The following is a 14,972-nucleotide window of genomic DNA, read 5'->3' as shown; positions in this document are numbered from 1 at the left end:
AAATCATGGAATGGTTTGGGTTGGAAGGGACCTCAAAGCTCCTCCATTCCCAACCCCTTTCCATGGGCAGGGACACCTCCCACCAGCCCAGGTTGCTCCAAGCCCCATCCAACCTGACCTGAGACACTGCCAGGGATGGGGCAGCCACAGCTTCTCTGGGAAACCTGGCACAGGGGCTCAGCACCCTCAAATTCAACAATTTCTTCCTCATCTCCAACCTCAATCTCCTCTTTCTCTCCAAGTTTTAACCCATTTCCCTTGTCCTCTCCCTACACCCCCGAGTCCAAAGCCCTCCCCCAGCTTTCTTGGAGCCCCCTCAGGGATTGGGAAGCCACCACCAAAGCCCTTATCTCTCAGGTCACATATGGATCCAGGGACTGTAAAAGGCTCCCTCTCCACCCCCTGCCCCAGCAGCAGCCCTGCAGCCCCCCCTGTCCCACCCACTGTTTGATGCTGGCCCCTTCAAAAACCCACAGAGCCTCGATTGGGTTTAATTAAAAACTGTTAATAACCCCACCTGCTAACACTGAGGCCTCAAGCAACTCACCCCAGTGCCAGAACCACACTGGGCCTACACAATGGAGAACTTCATGAGCAGTTACCTATCACAATTTTAAAAATAACTTCATTTTTTTCCAAAAAAAACCCTAAAACATAGCTAATGTGACATGAAAACGTACTCATTTTCAACCCCAGCCCAGACAGGAATCATTCATTTGTTGGGTTTTTTTTTCCCTTTAAAGACTCTTTCACGCTTTAAAGTTAATTATAACTCTCTTTGCTTTATCCATCACTTGCTCAGGAAGTTCCAAGCCTTCCAACATCTCCCTGGTTGATTTGGTACCAAGACAGAGCAAGGGTTGAAAGTCCCAGAGGTCAGAGGTTCAGCTTCCATCCGGAAGATTCATCTTCCCCCAGATTCCTCCATGGGAAGGTCTGAATCCCAGGGATGGATCCTGCTGCCAGTGACACAGCATGGAGCTGAGGAAACACTGGAATAGTCTGCCCAGGGTAGGGCAGGCACCATCCCTGGAAGGATTTCAATGGATTTGGATCTCTGGGAGAGGGTTTAAGGGTGAGCTTATGGTGTTGGTCAAAGGTTGGGCTGCATGATCTTGAAGGGCTCTTCCAACCAAAGATATTCTTTGGTTCTGTGAAAAGCAAAGCTGGGATGGTGAGCATCAAACCAGGGACAGCAGCAAGGCAGCAGAAAAATCACTTCTTTGGGGTATTTCAGAATATTTATCCCTTGTGCAGCAAATCAGTAACTGGCTTCTGGCAATGATCCCATTGGGAGTGGAAAAGTCAAGGGAGGAGCTGCCACCCTGAGGTGGTGGGATGGGAAGGCTGGAGTTGTTGGTCACTGAGGATGCTGATGGAAAGCCATGGCAAACATCACAGCCTCCAGCCCTAAATTAGGGGAACCTGAGTGCTAAACCAACTCAGTGAAGCTGTGAAGAGAATCCCCCAGCAAACACAGGGTGCTACCAGGATGAGCAGCTCTCCTACAAACCCCTGCAGACAGGCACAGGAAGAAACCCATTGAGCTCTGAATTCAAAAAGAGCATCTACCATGTTGAATTAGGGTCACCCCGTCCTTCCATGGCACCTACTGAAGCTGGCAGATCACAGGACAACTCAAAGCAAACCCCAAAGAGTCATCAGGGAGTTTTTAGATACACCTACACACACAGACACCAAAGGGACAAAAGAAACCGTCTGGAAGACTGGAATGGCTCCAACCAAAGGGCTGCCCTTGTGATGGGAGTCAGGAATAAAGGGTGCAAAACTTCCTGCCTGCCTCTGTTGCCTACAGCTTGCAGGCAAACAGAACCAAGAGAAGGATTTCTGCTGGTACAGTACCTGCTGATTGCTTTTCTGGGTGGACCTCAAAGGCAGAGGAGGACTTCCAGCAATGGCCAAGCTGGGGAGAGAATCATGGGTGGTGAGATTCTGCTCTAGACCAAGAAAAGCCATGTTCTGAGAGAGTTGGGGTTGTTCAGGCTGGAGAAGAGAAGGCTGCAGGGAGACCTTAGAGCACCTTCCAGTGCCTGAAGGGGCTCCAGGAAAGCTGGGGAGGGACTGGGGACAAGGGCAGGGAGGGATGGGATGAGGGGGAATGGCTTGAAACTGAAAGAGAGGAGACTGAGGTGAGATCTTAGGAGGAAATTCTTTGGTGTGAGGCTCAAAAGGATTCACAAATCCACCTTTACCCAAGGGTTCAAATCAAGCTCATATTCCAGCCTGGAGGAGGCTCCCAGGTGAGCTCAGAGCAACCTTCCAATATCTGAAGGGGCTCCAAGAAAGCTGGGGGAGGGCTTTGGACACGGGGGGGTAGGGAGAGGACAAGGGAAATTGGTTAAAACTTGGAGAGAAAGGGGAGATTGAGGTTGGAGATGAGGAGGAAATTGTTGAATTTGAGGTGCTGAGCCCCTGTGCCAGGTTTCCCAGAGAAGCTGTGGCTGCCCCATCCCTGGCAGTGTCTCAGGTCAGGTTGGATGGGGCTTGGAGCAACCTGGGCTGGTGGGAGGTGTCCCTGCCCATGGAAAGGGATTGGGAATGGATGAGCTTTAGGGTCCCTTCCAACCCAAACCATTCCACAATTCTGAAGAGAATCAGCATTGCACCTCCTGGTTTTGAACCATGCATGGGACAAGCTGGCAGCCTTCAACCAGCTTTAAGCCACCCGAACAAGGTTTTGGAGGATACAGAACCTGTTCAGGTTGGGCTTTTCTGCTTTCTGAACAAGCCCATCCCCCCCAGGGAAACGGGTCAGGATCCCATGAACTGCAACTCAACTGCATCTGCAGCAAACACTACAGAATCCAGGGCTGAATCCAGGGCTGAGTCCGGGAGAGACACAGGGAGATGCTGGCCTTTAATTTGGGGGACCTGCAGCAGATTAACATCACCTCATCCTCCCAGCAGCAGCAGAATTCAGTCAGCAAATTAAAAGGCAGCAGCTGATAAGCCATTAGCATGCAATTCCCCACTCTCCAAGGCTCTCATCTCCAAGATAACTACAAACCTTTTGTTTCTGAAGCACAATCCCTCCTGAACGAGCCTGCCCCCGGGCTCCAATCCAGTTTGCAGCTCCCTGCCTTTGTCTCCCAGCTGAGCCCATGGTGAGTGAAGTGTTTGCTGAGCATGCAGCTAAATAATGCAGGAACCAATTACTCTTGAAAAATGTTCCTCCCCATCCCCTGAGCTGCAACCAAGAGCCTGCAAGAAGCCTTCTCCTGATGTAGAGACATCAACTTGTGCACCTAACACACACCTTGCTGATCAAAAGAGGAGATGGGTCACGTTCAGGGGCTGCAATCAGGGAAACATTAAGCTTGGAAACCACCCCTAAGATCATCCAGTCCAACCATCAACCCAACACCACCATGCCAACTAAACCATGTTCCAAAGTGCCACCTCCACATGGGTTTTTAACACCTCCAGGGATGGGGTCTTCCCCACACCCTGGGTGGCCTGTCCCAGTGAAGCCTCGAGGTCAACCACTGGATTGTCACCTGAGCAATCTGGGGATGGCAAAAGGTCCTGCCCACAGGATGGTTCCTTGGGGAAAATCAGCACGAGAAAACTAGAATCACAAAATGTCCTGTTGGAAGGGATCATCTGGTCCCACCCTTCTAATATTATTGTTTATGTCTCAGCACCCTGTAGAGCTGAGACTTCAAACTTTCCAAACTTCCCCTGGGAGACCATTCTAATGTCTGACTGTCCTCAGGGGGAAAAATTGTCCTCTTGTGTTCATTCAGAATCTCCCCAGGAGCAACTTGTGCCCATTGCCCCTTGTCTTGTCCATGGGACTCCTTGCAAACAGGGAGTCTCCATCCCTCATTCCATGAGGATTTTGGATTTCTCCTTCTTCCCCCAAAATCTACAAGACACAATATCTGATGTTCTCACCACCAACATCAGGGCCACCATATGGAATCAGCTTCCAGCAGCAAGGGCTGCCAGTCTTCTCCAGCTCAGACTCAGCCCACACAAGACCCGGTCCTCCCAGTCTGCCTCTGGGCCTGGACTGGGACCTAAAAATGCAGCTGCTCTCATTTTCTAAAGCTTCATCACTCCACAGTGTGCACGTCCAGATGCCCTCTTGGCTGAGAGACAGAAGCTTATTTCAGGGCTGAACCTGATCTTCCCCATGCAGCACATCACCAGAGCTCACCCAACCCATCTGCTTTTTGGAGGATGCCCCTCCTGCCTCCTGGGTTCCTGGGTTGTGTGGCTTTAAAGCTTTCTTCTGCACAGCTCTAAAAGGGTGTGAGAAAACTTGGAAAGGAAACCCTGGGTGGTACAGACAACTGGAACAAGGAGCAACTTGTGCCCCAGGGCAGGGGAAACAGGGGGGTGGGGGGGATGGCAGCGCCCAGTCGGTGCCATTGCTGAAGAGCTTGCCAGGAGGAAATGACACACTGCACCCTCCTGCTTTTGTCCAGGGACCAAAACCCTCAAGAAAAAAAAATAAAAAATAAAAGCCAAACCAGGATTATTCTGGATTGTGCTGCTCCCTCCTTTCCCCTCCCCACCGGGCAACCACCTCTGTGTCCTCCTCCTCCTCCCCTGTGGACCACAGCATCTGGTTTGCTTTAGCAGCAGGCTTCTCCTTTCTGCTTCCCAGGTTTCTCCTTTTTTTTTTTTTTTTTTTTTTTTTTTTTAAGGAAGAATGATGGCTCCCAAGCCACGGGGAGCTGGGTTTGGCTGGGCAGGAGAACAGCCTGGAGGCCAGCAAAACCCTGTGGGCAAGGAGGAGCAGGCAGCATCCTCCAGCCCTGCCCTTGGGTGAGGTGCCCACCCTGGCAGAGCTCCTCAAGCCTCATCTCCTGAAGGGCTGCATTCGCCCCCCCCCAGATAAAACCCAATAAAAAAAAGACTTGTAAAGTTTTCACCCTCATAATTCCAAAGAAAAGCTAAAAAAAAAAAAATAAAGAGGGGTTTTTTCCCCAAATCCCATCACTGGCCATGAGTGGCCCCCAAAAAAACCCCAATAAAACCCCAATAAAAACAAGACTTGTAAAGTTTTCACCCTCATCATTCCAAAGAAAAGCTAAAAAAAAAAAAAAAAAAAAAGGGGGGGGGGGGAGGGGTTCCCCTAAATCCCATCACTGGCCATGAGGTCCACACTAACCCCTATGGTACCCCATGGACAGGGGGGTCCTCTCCTGCTTCCCCACCTCCATCAGTCTCATGGGGCTTCCCTGTGTCCATCACCAGGATAATCCCTTTCCCTCCTGCCCATTGGCTCCTCTCCTCCCTTCCCACAGCTGAAGCCCCCTCTGGGTCAGACCCTCACTTGAAGCTCATGAGCCATCTCCCAACCACCCTTTCAAGCCCCACCCCAACAGCAGTTTTGGTTTTTTTTCCATTAAAAATCAGATATTTTTCCCCATATCTCTCTTTTTCTTCTTGTTGTCTCACTCACCCTTCTCTGTAAGAGCACCAGAACTCACATTTTATTCCTCAGCCAAAGCTCTCTCCATGTCTGGGCCGTCTTTCAAAATTTTTTTTTTTTTTTTTTTTTTTTTTCCAGGCATAATGACAACAAGCAAGACACAAATGCCATTTTCTTAGAAATTAAGCCCTCCCTGAAAGGAACCCAAAATCTCTGCCACTGTTGGATGGCCTATCTTGTTAAAAACAAAATCCCAAAAGAACTTGCCAGCAGAAGCACCCATATTTGAGAGGAAGCCAATCCCACCCAATGTTCCTCAGTACTAATGGAGGACTTGGAGGGACAGGGAGGCTGAGCAAGGTGGGAAGGTTTCTGCTGAGCCCAGGATGTCCCTCTGGCTCTCTGCTCTCTCCCAGCACATCCAAGGCTTGCTCCAGCCTCAGTCCAGCTCCTCAAAGCTTACAGTGGAGGAAAAGACACCAGGGGGAAGGAAGCTGCCCACAGGTTTTGCCTGCAGACACAGGACCCCCCCATCCAGAGCACTCCCCACACCCAAGGCACCTCCTGGGTCCCAGCACCCGTCACCACTTTGCCCAACTCCATCAGCTGGGTGCAGAAGAGAAGCCCCAAAGCTGCCTTCAGCATCCCTACAGCCCCCAGCAGTGCTGAGCCCAGCTCAGGCTCTGCTCTCCCTCTCTGGACACCAAAGCTCCTCTGCCTGCTCCAGCCTCAAACCTTCTGCCCACCCCACCACTGCCTCAGCCCCCTGGCACAGAAGCTGCAAACAAAAATTGGAAAAAATCAAAATTAGCCCAGACCTCTAGAGACCCAGGACCCCTGGAGATGATCCAGTCCCACCCCTCTGTCCCAGCAGGATCCCCCAGGAACAGATCCAGGGGGGTTTGGAAGCCTCCAGAGCAGGAGACTCCACAACCTCTCTGGGCAGCCTGGGCCAGGGCTCCCTCACCCTCACAGGACAGAAGTTTCTCCTCATGCTGAGCTGGAACTTCCCATGTTCTCCCTTCACCCCATTGTTCCTTGTCCTGTTCCTGGGCACCACTGAACAGAGATTGGCCCCTTCCTCTTGCCCCCCACCCCTCAGATATTGATGGACATCCAGAGATCCCCTCTCAGCCTTCTTTTCTCCAGGCTGAGCAGCCCCAGGGCTCTCACTCTTTCTCCCCAGCAGAGATGCTCAGGTCCCTTCATCATCCCCAGAGCTCTCCCTTGGACTCTGTCCAGTAGCTCCCTGTCCCTCTTGAACTGGGAAGCCCAAAACTGGACCCAGTATTCCAGGTGTGGCTCCCCAGGGCAGAGTAGAGGGAGAGGAGAACCTGCCTGGATCTGCTGGACACACTTTTCCTGATGCCCCCAGGGCACCATTGGCTTCTTGGCCTCAAGGACACATTGCTGACCCATGGAGAATTTCCTGCCCACCAGGACTCCAAGGGCTTTCTCCATGGAGCTGCTTTCCAGCAGGACATCCCCTCATCTCTGCTGGGGGATGGTGTTATTCCTCCCCAGGTGCAGGACTCAACATTTGTTCATATTGAACATCCTGAGGTGTGTCAGCCACCCCTGTTTTGTATCATCAGCAAACTTCAGGCCAAACTAATTAAAAAAAAAAAAAAAAAATCAAGCCACCCCTCCACCCCATCTTTAGTTTAACAGAAACTGGAAGGCTGGGAGACAGGTGATGGTTTTCTTCCACCTCACCCCTTTGAGAGATCCAATTTCCATCCCACCCACAAAGTGGAGGGTGGGCTGGGAACAAGCATGTGGCTTGGGGATGGCTTTTGGTGGCTCTGTCCAAGTGCCCCAAAGCAAAACCAGAGGCAGAAGAGGGTCAGAAAGGGGGGGGAGATGTCTCAGGTGAGGTTGCAGCAGCCTTGCACAAGGTCACCTTACTGAATGTGCCTCTGTGAGGTGAACCCCAAGTGAAAGCTGAAGATCTGGCACTCCCACCTCAACAGCAAACTTCTTCCAACGGGCTCTGCAGAGCTCAGCCTGGATTAAGAATTCCCTCTTTTCCTTCTTCCCTCCCTGAAGGTTCATCTGGAGCATTTCCAGCTCTGAAGAAGAACAAAACCTGACTGCTCTCCCTCCATAAAGAGCAGTGAGCAGAGCCAGGGGCACAGCCTCCTTCCCAAAGTCACCTCCTGCCAGCGTCCACCCCCATCCATCTGAGAAAAGCTGCTCCATGGAGATTCACTGCTTCCTTCCCACTCCTCATGAACTATTTTTGATGACTTATAGGGGCAGCAGAGCCTCCTCTTGCTCAGCTGTTGAAACATCTGACCTGGAGGTTGCTGGAGGATAAGCTTCAGTCAGCAAGAAGGAGGAGAAGAGCCCATGGGAAGGTGGACATGGGATCATCTTGGTGATGGACTCTGGGAAAGGCCCACCCCACAAGGCCAAGGTGATGGAGAGGTAGCTGAGCAGGAGAGGACATCCCTGAACATGGCATGCAGCAAGGGGGGGAGGGAAAGATTTAGCCTTCTGGGTCACCACAGTCACCTGAGTGTCCCTTGGGACCTGAGTCACCAGACACTCATGAGCCACCTCAGCCACCCAAGGCACCACTGGCCCTGGGGCCAGCAGAGTGCAGGGAACACTGGAGAAACATCAAAAGGCTGTGTGGAACCACCTCCATGGGCTCAGTGTTTGCATATTTGGAACCACATAAAACCATCCCCAAATACCACCAAAAAAAACCAAAACCAAAAAAAAAACCAAAAAAAAAAAAAACCCCAAACAAACAAAACAAACAAACAAAAAAAAAAACCCAGCTTCAGAGCAGAAAGTGAAAGTGCAAATGTTTTGGGGGTGCTAAGCATTTGTTGACCCCACCATGGTGATTGCCAAATCCACCCCCAGGACTGCACTGCTACAGAATCACAGCATCCTTCTTGTTGGAAATGATCTTTGAAGATCACTGAGTCCAACCATAATTCCACCAAATCTGTGCTAAACCATATCCCTCAGCACCACATCTCCACAGCTTGGAAAGCCCTCCGGGGAGGGTGATTCAACCACCAGCCTGGCCCAGTGTTTAATTACCCTTTCAGTGAAGAACTTTCTTCTACTATCCAATCTAAACCTCCCCTGGCACAACTTGGGGCCATTTCCTCTTGCCCTATCCCTTGTTCCTTGGGAGAAGACACCAACCCCCTTGTCTCCAATCTCCAACCTCCTCTCAGGGGGTTGCAGAGAGCCAGAAGCTCTCCCCTCAGCCTCCTTTGCTCCAGGATCAACACCCCCAGCTCCCTCAGCTGCTCCTGGGCAGACTTCTGCTCCAGACCCTTCCCCAGCTCAAATATGGTGGAGCACAAGAGGAGGCAGAGCAAGCCAAGGAAAGATGTCTGGCAGGGAAAACCAATTCAGAAGAAAAATAAGTGGTTTGTGGGTTTTTTTTTACAAGCCACATCTGCCCACTGCCCACCAGTTCTCCTCCCAGACTCCTCCAAACACTCACTACTTGCAAGACACTTCCCAGCAAGGATCCACTTTGTTAAGAGCTCTAAGCAAAACTTTGGGATTTTTTTTCCTCTCCCAAATAAGTAACTGCCCCTTGCAAAACTACCTAAGACTAAATTTCAGGTGGGGCAATATTAAGCTTTACTAAAATGGTGCCTTTAAAGTACAGAGTGTTGTGACATGTGAGATTCACATGGAGGATTTGCAGCTTTGAGGAACTGGGACTCCTTTTTTACCTTATTGTTTCGAGGAAGACTGGAGTCCAACAGAGATGACCCTTAAAAATCACCACCACAGCTGTATTATTATTTGTATTTTAGAGGAAATACAAAGGCACTGTTTCCCTGCTCCTCCTGAAACCCCCATAGATAGGCTCTAAATCACAGAATCATGGTTGGAAAGGATCTTCAGGATCATCAAGTCCAACCAAAGCAGCCTGGATTCCCAAGGTATCCCTCTAATATATACAAAACACAAACCAAAGTGCAGCCTATGCCTTATATATGGTGGTGAGAGGTGCCTAAAAATGTTCTTGGGGTTTCTTTGGGCCTGCCTAAAGAAGAAAACCCTGATGGTAACAGGCACCATGGGTATGGCAGATTGAATATCAAAGCATCTTCACTGCCCACCACCAAACCACGTAGGTATTAAGCAGACAAACACAGACAGAGATTAGGAAACATTTTTGGAGATGAGGAGGACAAAGTAAAGCCACACGGATGCCATGAAGTGAAAGACAAAACAAGAGGCTTGAGATTTACATCCCAGATCAGTAACGGTGGTTCTGGATAACAGAGGCAGCAAACTGCATCTCATGTGGCTTCTTCAGACAGGCAAAGCAGGAGGGAATGGAGCAGGCACAGGTCTATGCAGATTCCAGCCCATGACACACTTGGAAGAGATTAAAAAGTCTAATTGCTTTCTAAAGAACCCAAAAGAAAAAGGCCCTTGGGTCATTGCTGCATTTCTTTTTATATGAAGAAGAAAACAAGCAGCATCTCCTGGAACAGCTCCAGGCGTGTCCCTCCTGCATGTCTGCTCTCCTCCACAACCATCCAAAGAACCAAGCTGGAGGTGAAAGAGTTTTCCAGGGGCAGGGAAAGAATTTTCCAGGGCAGGGAAGCCCTGGAAATATCATGGAAAAACAGATTCCTTCTCGTGCCTGAGCATGTCACGAGCACCTCTCCCGCCACCAGGACCCCAGCTGGCATGAAACTGTCCCAGCATTTTGCAGGCACAAATGTCTGCATGAAATGAATGCAAAATTATGCTGCTAATTTGCATGTGTAATTACTATGAATTAGTATGCAATTGGCCAATTAGATTCCCTTCTTGCATGCATGGAGTTTCTAAATTCAGGCCTCATCGTGGAGCAATCTCCTGGTTTAATAAGCAGCTCAGCCGATGGGGATGTCTCCAAGTTCTGCTCCCAACCTCCAGATCATCCTCCAGCTCCTTCATGGCCTTCCATCCCAAGCCCAAGCTAAAAACATTCCCTGATCCCAGACAGCTTTCAATAAACTCCCAGGATATTATCTTTAGGGGACCTCTGGGATTGACCTAACCCCTCCTCAACCTGAAGAGCAGGGCCCCATGAAGCCCACAGGAGATACTGGAGATGAAGCACATTTTTCAGGAATATGCCCAATTCCAAACTAAACACCATGGAGAACCCCTCCCATTCCCATGCAAGCACATCAGCAGCCTGCCTGGAAATTTCAGCAATGTTTGGCACATCCAGGTAAAAGATGCAATGGAAACACTCTTCCTCATCCACACTCATCCACAGCACACGTTCTCCAAGTTCTGAGAAGGTATCAGGGAGAAGAAACCATTCCTGGGAGGCAGCACATTTATTCAAACTCCTTTCTCACCTGGAAGGATCCAGCCAAGGAAGCAATAATCAAGGACAAAAAGTGTCCCAACAAGATGAGTTTGAAGTCACCCCTGCAGGATGAGGGCTGAATGGATCTGGAGTAACAGAGAGCAAATGGTTTGACCCTGCTCCTCACCCTTCCCCAGGTCCTCTCCTGGAGCTGAGGATCCAAAGGACAAGCAGCCCAAGCACCCACTTTTTCAGGCAGAGGTGTTTTGGGTTTTTTTGCCTCAAGTGACTGCCAAGGTCTGGAGTTCATCCCAAAGAAAGGAGCCCAGCAAGCTGGGAGCCCATTTCTGGGAAGCCAGGAGTTGCCAGAGGACTGGGACTATGCTGGGCCCCTACAGCTGTGCAGCACATTCCTGTTCCTGCAGAATATGGCAGGGAGGAGAAGGAGGAGGACAGGAGCACCAGGGAATGACTAAGTCCCATTAACTGGTTGCCAAGCAACTGGGAGGAACCAGGAGAGACAATAGGAACCAGGGCCAAAATTGCACCAAGACCAGTGGTGAGAGGAGGCTTGGAACTGGACTGCTGTTAACCCACGCATACCCACCAGCTGCTCCTCCACCCAAAAAATAAAGCCCCCAAGACCCATCTCATGGAGGATGCTTCTGCAGCAGCTGGGAAGATGAAGAGGTCCCTACTCATCCTGCCAAGGAAGGCACCACTGCCTCATGCAAGCTGGGATGAAGGGGAATGCTGTATCCCAAAAATCCTCCTTCCAGCATCCTGACCCCCCACCCTTGCTCCCCACACCTTGGTCCCTTTCACCCAACACCTCTGGGAAACAACAATGGAAGTCAGAGGAGGTTTAGCCCCTGATGCTGCACCAGAGGAAACTCATTCGTGACTGGAAGGTGACTTTGATTTCCTTCTCTCATTTTTTTTTTTTTTGGGGGGGGGAGGGTGATTTATTTTCTTTTTAACACCTTTGAGCAGAGAAGGAGAATCCCAACAGCACTCTCATCTGTAGCTGCTCGAGGGAGAGTCAACACTTGGCACAGCAGCATCCTCCCCAGTTCTTAAGTTACAAAACCAAAAATGTATTTACCTCTACTCCACACCCCAAAAAAAAAAATCCTAAAACCAAGCAATCCCACAGTTCAGCTTGGCCACAGAGCTCCAATGGGGCTTTTTTTTTTCCCCAGCTCTGCAGCAAGCACAGCCCAAGGAAATCTCACACAGAACACAGTGTGAAGATCCCCTCAACATAAGCAACCCTGAGAGGCCATCCCTCTAAATTAATCCACAGATAGGGTTGATGGTACTTTGCTAATGACTCCTGTGTGTCTAAACGAGTCCCTGATTCACATTTAACTTCAAATTGAAAGAGGGGAGATTGAGATGAGATCTTAGGAAGAAATTCTTTGTTGTGAGGGTGCTGAGCCCCTGTGCCAGGTTTCCCAGAGAAGCTGTGGCTGCCCCATCCCTGGCAGTGTCTCAGGTCAGGTTGGATGGGGCTTGGAGCAACCTGGGCTGGTGGGAGGTGTCCCTGACCATGGATGACTGGAATTGGGATGATTTTTAAGGTCCCTCCCAACCCAAACCAGTCTGGGATTCTATTATTTAACATTTGGTGCAAAGAAGGTGACTCCATCAGAGACTGCTGTGAGAACCCCACATCCTCCTCCTCCCAGCTTCTCCCTACACCAACACAGATTTAAAATATGCTGTGGTTTTTTTTTTTCTTTTCTCACTATCTTTCACCTGGGATTGCATGCTGAAAACAAGAGGAAGCAGAGATTTTCCAAGGATGGACAGGCATTTCTTTACAATTCAAAGCCTGATAAAGATAAAGGGCAGCCCTGGAGAAAGCCTGCTCCTGAAATCAATGGACCAGCCAGGTGAATAAAATCACTCACACTTGGAAGTGTTGTGAGCTCAGTTTATAATAAAAGACATTTTAAAAGGCATCAAAAAATAACACAGGGGGTGCTGCAGGGGTAGGTAGGTGCATGTGCAAAATGAAGCCGCTGAAGTGAGATCCTCAAGCTGCAACAATATAAGGAAAAATGAGGTTTTACACCCTCTTCTTCTTATGTTGGAGGGGAATACATAAAATGGGCTATTGGTGAGCTGCTATTAATTCCAGAGTGGATGTTTATTTTGTGAAGTCTGTCTCGTTACAACGGGTCACTTCAAATTTGCAACCTGAACCTGGGAAATTCCTGCCTCACCACATTAATTGCCCATTAGCAAAGGGCTCATTTCTTGCTTCATCATTTGGAATGGGGAATGTTAAAGGAACCCTGCTGCTCGTTGCCTGCTTAGAGTTTCTCTGCTGACCAAGAAGTATTTATTTTCTGGGGGGGGGGGTGGAAAAAAACCCAACTCCAAAACAGAATATCAGGGATTCATTTAATCCCCAGTTCCACGTCTGCACAAGCCTTTGGGTTAAAGAGAAGATCAAGGCCCCCAGTACCAAATTCCAGTCTTAAAATGATACTCCAAGCTGCAAACATCCACAAAAAAACAACCCCCAAAAGGAGGATTTATAAAGGCAAGGCTGACAAGTGGAGTGCTGCTGGCAGACAGCAATGCAATAACAATGCTGCCTGCAAATCCCTGCTGAGCAACCTCAGTGACTGCCATCAGTCAGGTTTCTCTCCTCCTCTGTTTAATTGACAATCAAGATGCTTGAAAGCAACAATGAACACCCCCAATGTTTTATCTCCCATCCCCCTGATTAACTTCTGGAACTTAATTCTCAAGCTGGTCCCAGGTTTTGGTGCCTCTTCTGGATGTTAAACCTCAACCTTCTTGCTGGCCTAACTGAGGTCACCATTCTCCTGCCCACCCTTTTTTGGTTTTACTTTGATGGTGTGCTCATCACAGAGCAAGGCAACCTAAAAATAAATCCCCCAAAGGGATTTCTATTCCAGAGTTGCCACTGGCTTCTTAGCCCTGTCCCTGTGCCAAGGTACAACATGCTTTCCAGAAGGGCTCATCTTCATTGTAGTCATGGAGTTCATCACCTGCCAATTAGCTTGAGGTCCATACATTTGCTAATGCTGATTTGGTTACTCCCATCAGATTTGATCAAGTATGCAAATCTTCAGGTCTTGTGCTAGGCAGAGCCTGGAGAAAGGAGAAGGCCTGAGACAATGAATAAATAAAAAATGTCATTTGGGGATTAAAGTGAAAAAAGAGGGCTCCTTCCTCCCAACCTCCTTCTCTGCTGCGTGTTGCTAAACCTGATGCAATGAGAAGGTTCAGATAGCACTGGAAAGGCTCCTTCCACCAGGAGCAGTGCCCAGGTGGTCCTACAAGGCCAGAGTTCATCTTGCAGACTGCTGAATCTCATCTGCTCCAGACCCAAAAATCTACAAGAAGACTTCTGGGACTGGGAGACACCACCGTTCTCAGCACCACGGACTGGGAGACACCACTTTTCTCAGCACATCAATACCCTTTAAAGTTCCTTAGGGTTTTCAAGATTTTCCACCTCACAACCCAAAAGGACACACGTTCCTCTTGGAGATGCTTGGCTGGCAGAGCTGACAACTTCCAGATAAGCCAGAGAGCTGCTGGTTTCCCCACTGGAAGACAGAAACAAAATGTCCACGTCACCTTCACAGGGGGTGTCCTGACCCCTTTTTAATAGGGTTCATCCCATTTGTGGTCTTCAAGATTTCCCTGCAGCTCCAAGCAGAGGCTGTAATTCTGTATTTCAGGTCCTGAACCCCCGTGGAGTTTTGTCATTAAGCAGCTGATGCTGCCCTGAAGCCTGGGACCAGTGTTTTATGTGCATGTGAGAGTTTATGGAATGTTTGGGCATCGAACGGCTCCGCGTAAACGTTTGAGCTCCAACCCGTGGCTCTCACAAACACTTTTATTTTATTTATTTATTTATTTGGACTGGAGTAATTCATTCAGGTGCCAGCCAGGAGTGAGGCCACGCTATCAATCTGCAGCCTGACAGCAGCAGCAAGAGATGGCTCCAGCTCTACAGACCAGGGAGGAGCAAAGGAATCATCAGAGCTGGCGCTGGTGGGAATGGGGGTGAAACCAAATGATGTCCCCAAATCCCAAGGAAAACCCCAGCAGAGTGAATAGGAGGAAGATTCCAGTCCCCAGAGTACCAGTCTAAAAGTTTAGCTGGAAGAAGACCACAGAAGCCCTACCTCCATAAGAAGAGAAGTGTCCCCAGGAGGAGAAGGACATGGATCTGTTGGAATGAGTCCAGAGGAGGCCCCAAAGATGCTCCAG

General features: G+C 49.5%; 1 protein-coding gene across 2 annotated transcripts in view; it reads right to left on the bottom strand.

Moving 5' to 3' along the window:
• Positions 1–14,972, bottom strand: part of ZBTB7C (zinc finger and BTB domain containing 7C) — a 171,309-nt gene that overhangs the window by 149,380 nt on the left and 6,957 nt on the right. The gene's annotated exons all lie outside the window — the stretch shown is intronic.

Source organism: Heliangelus exortis, chromosome Z (genome assembly GCF_036169615.1).
Source record: "Heliangelus exortis chromosome Z, bHelExo1.hap1, whole genome shotgun sequence".
Taxonomy (NCBI): Eukaryota; Metazoa; Chordata; class Aves; order Apodiformes; family Trochilidae; genus Heliangelus; species Heliangelus exortis.
The sequence above is the reverse complement of the archived record's forward strand: the minus strand, read 5'-3'. Positions and strand labels throughout refer to the sequence as shown.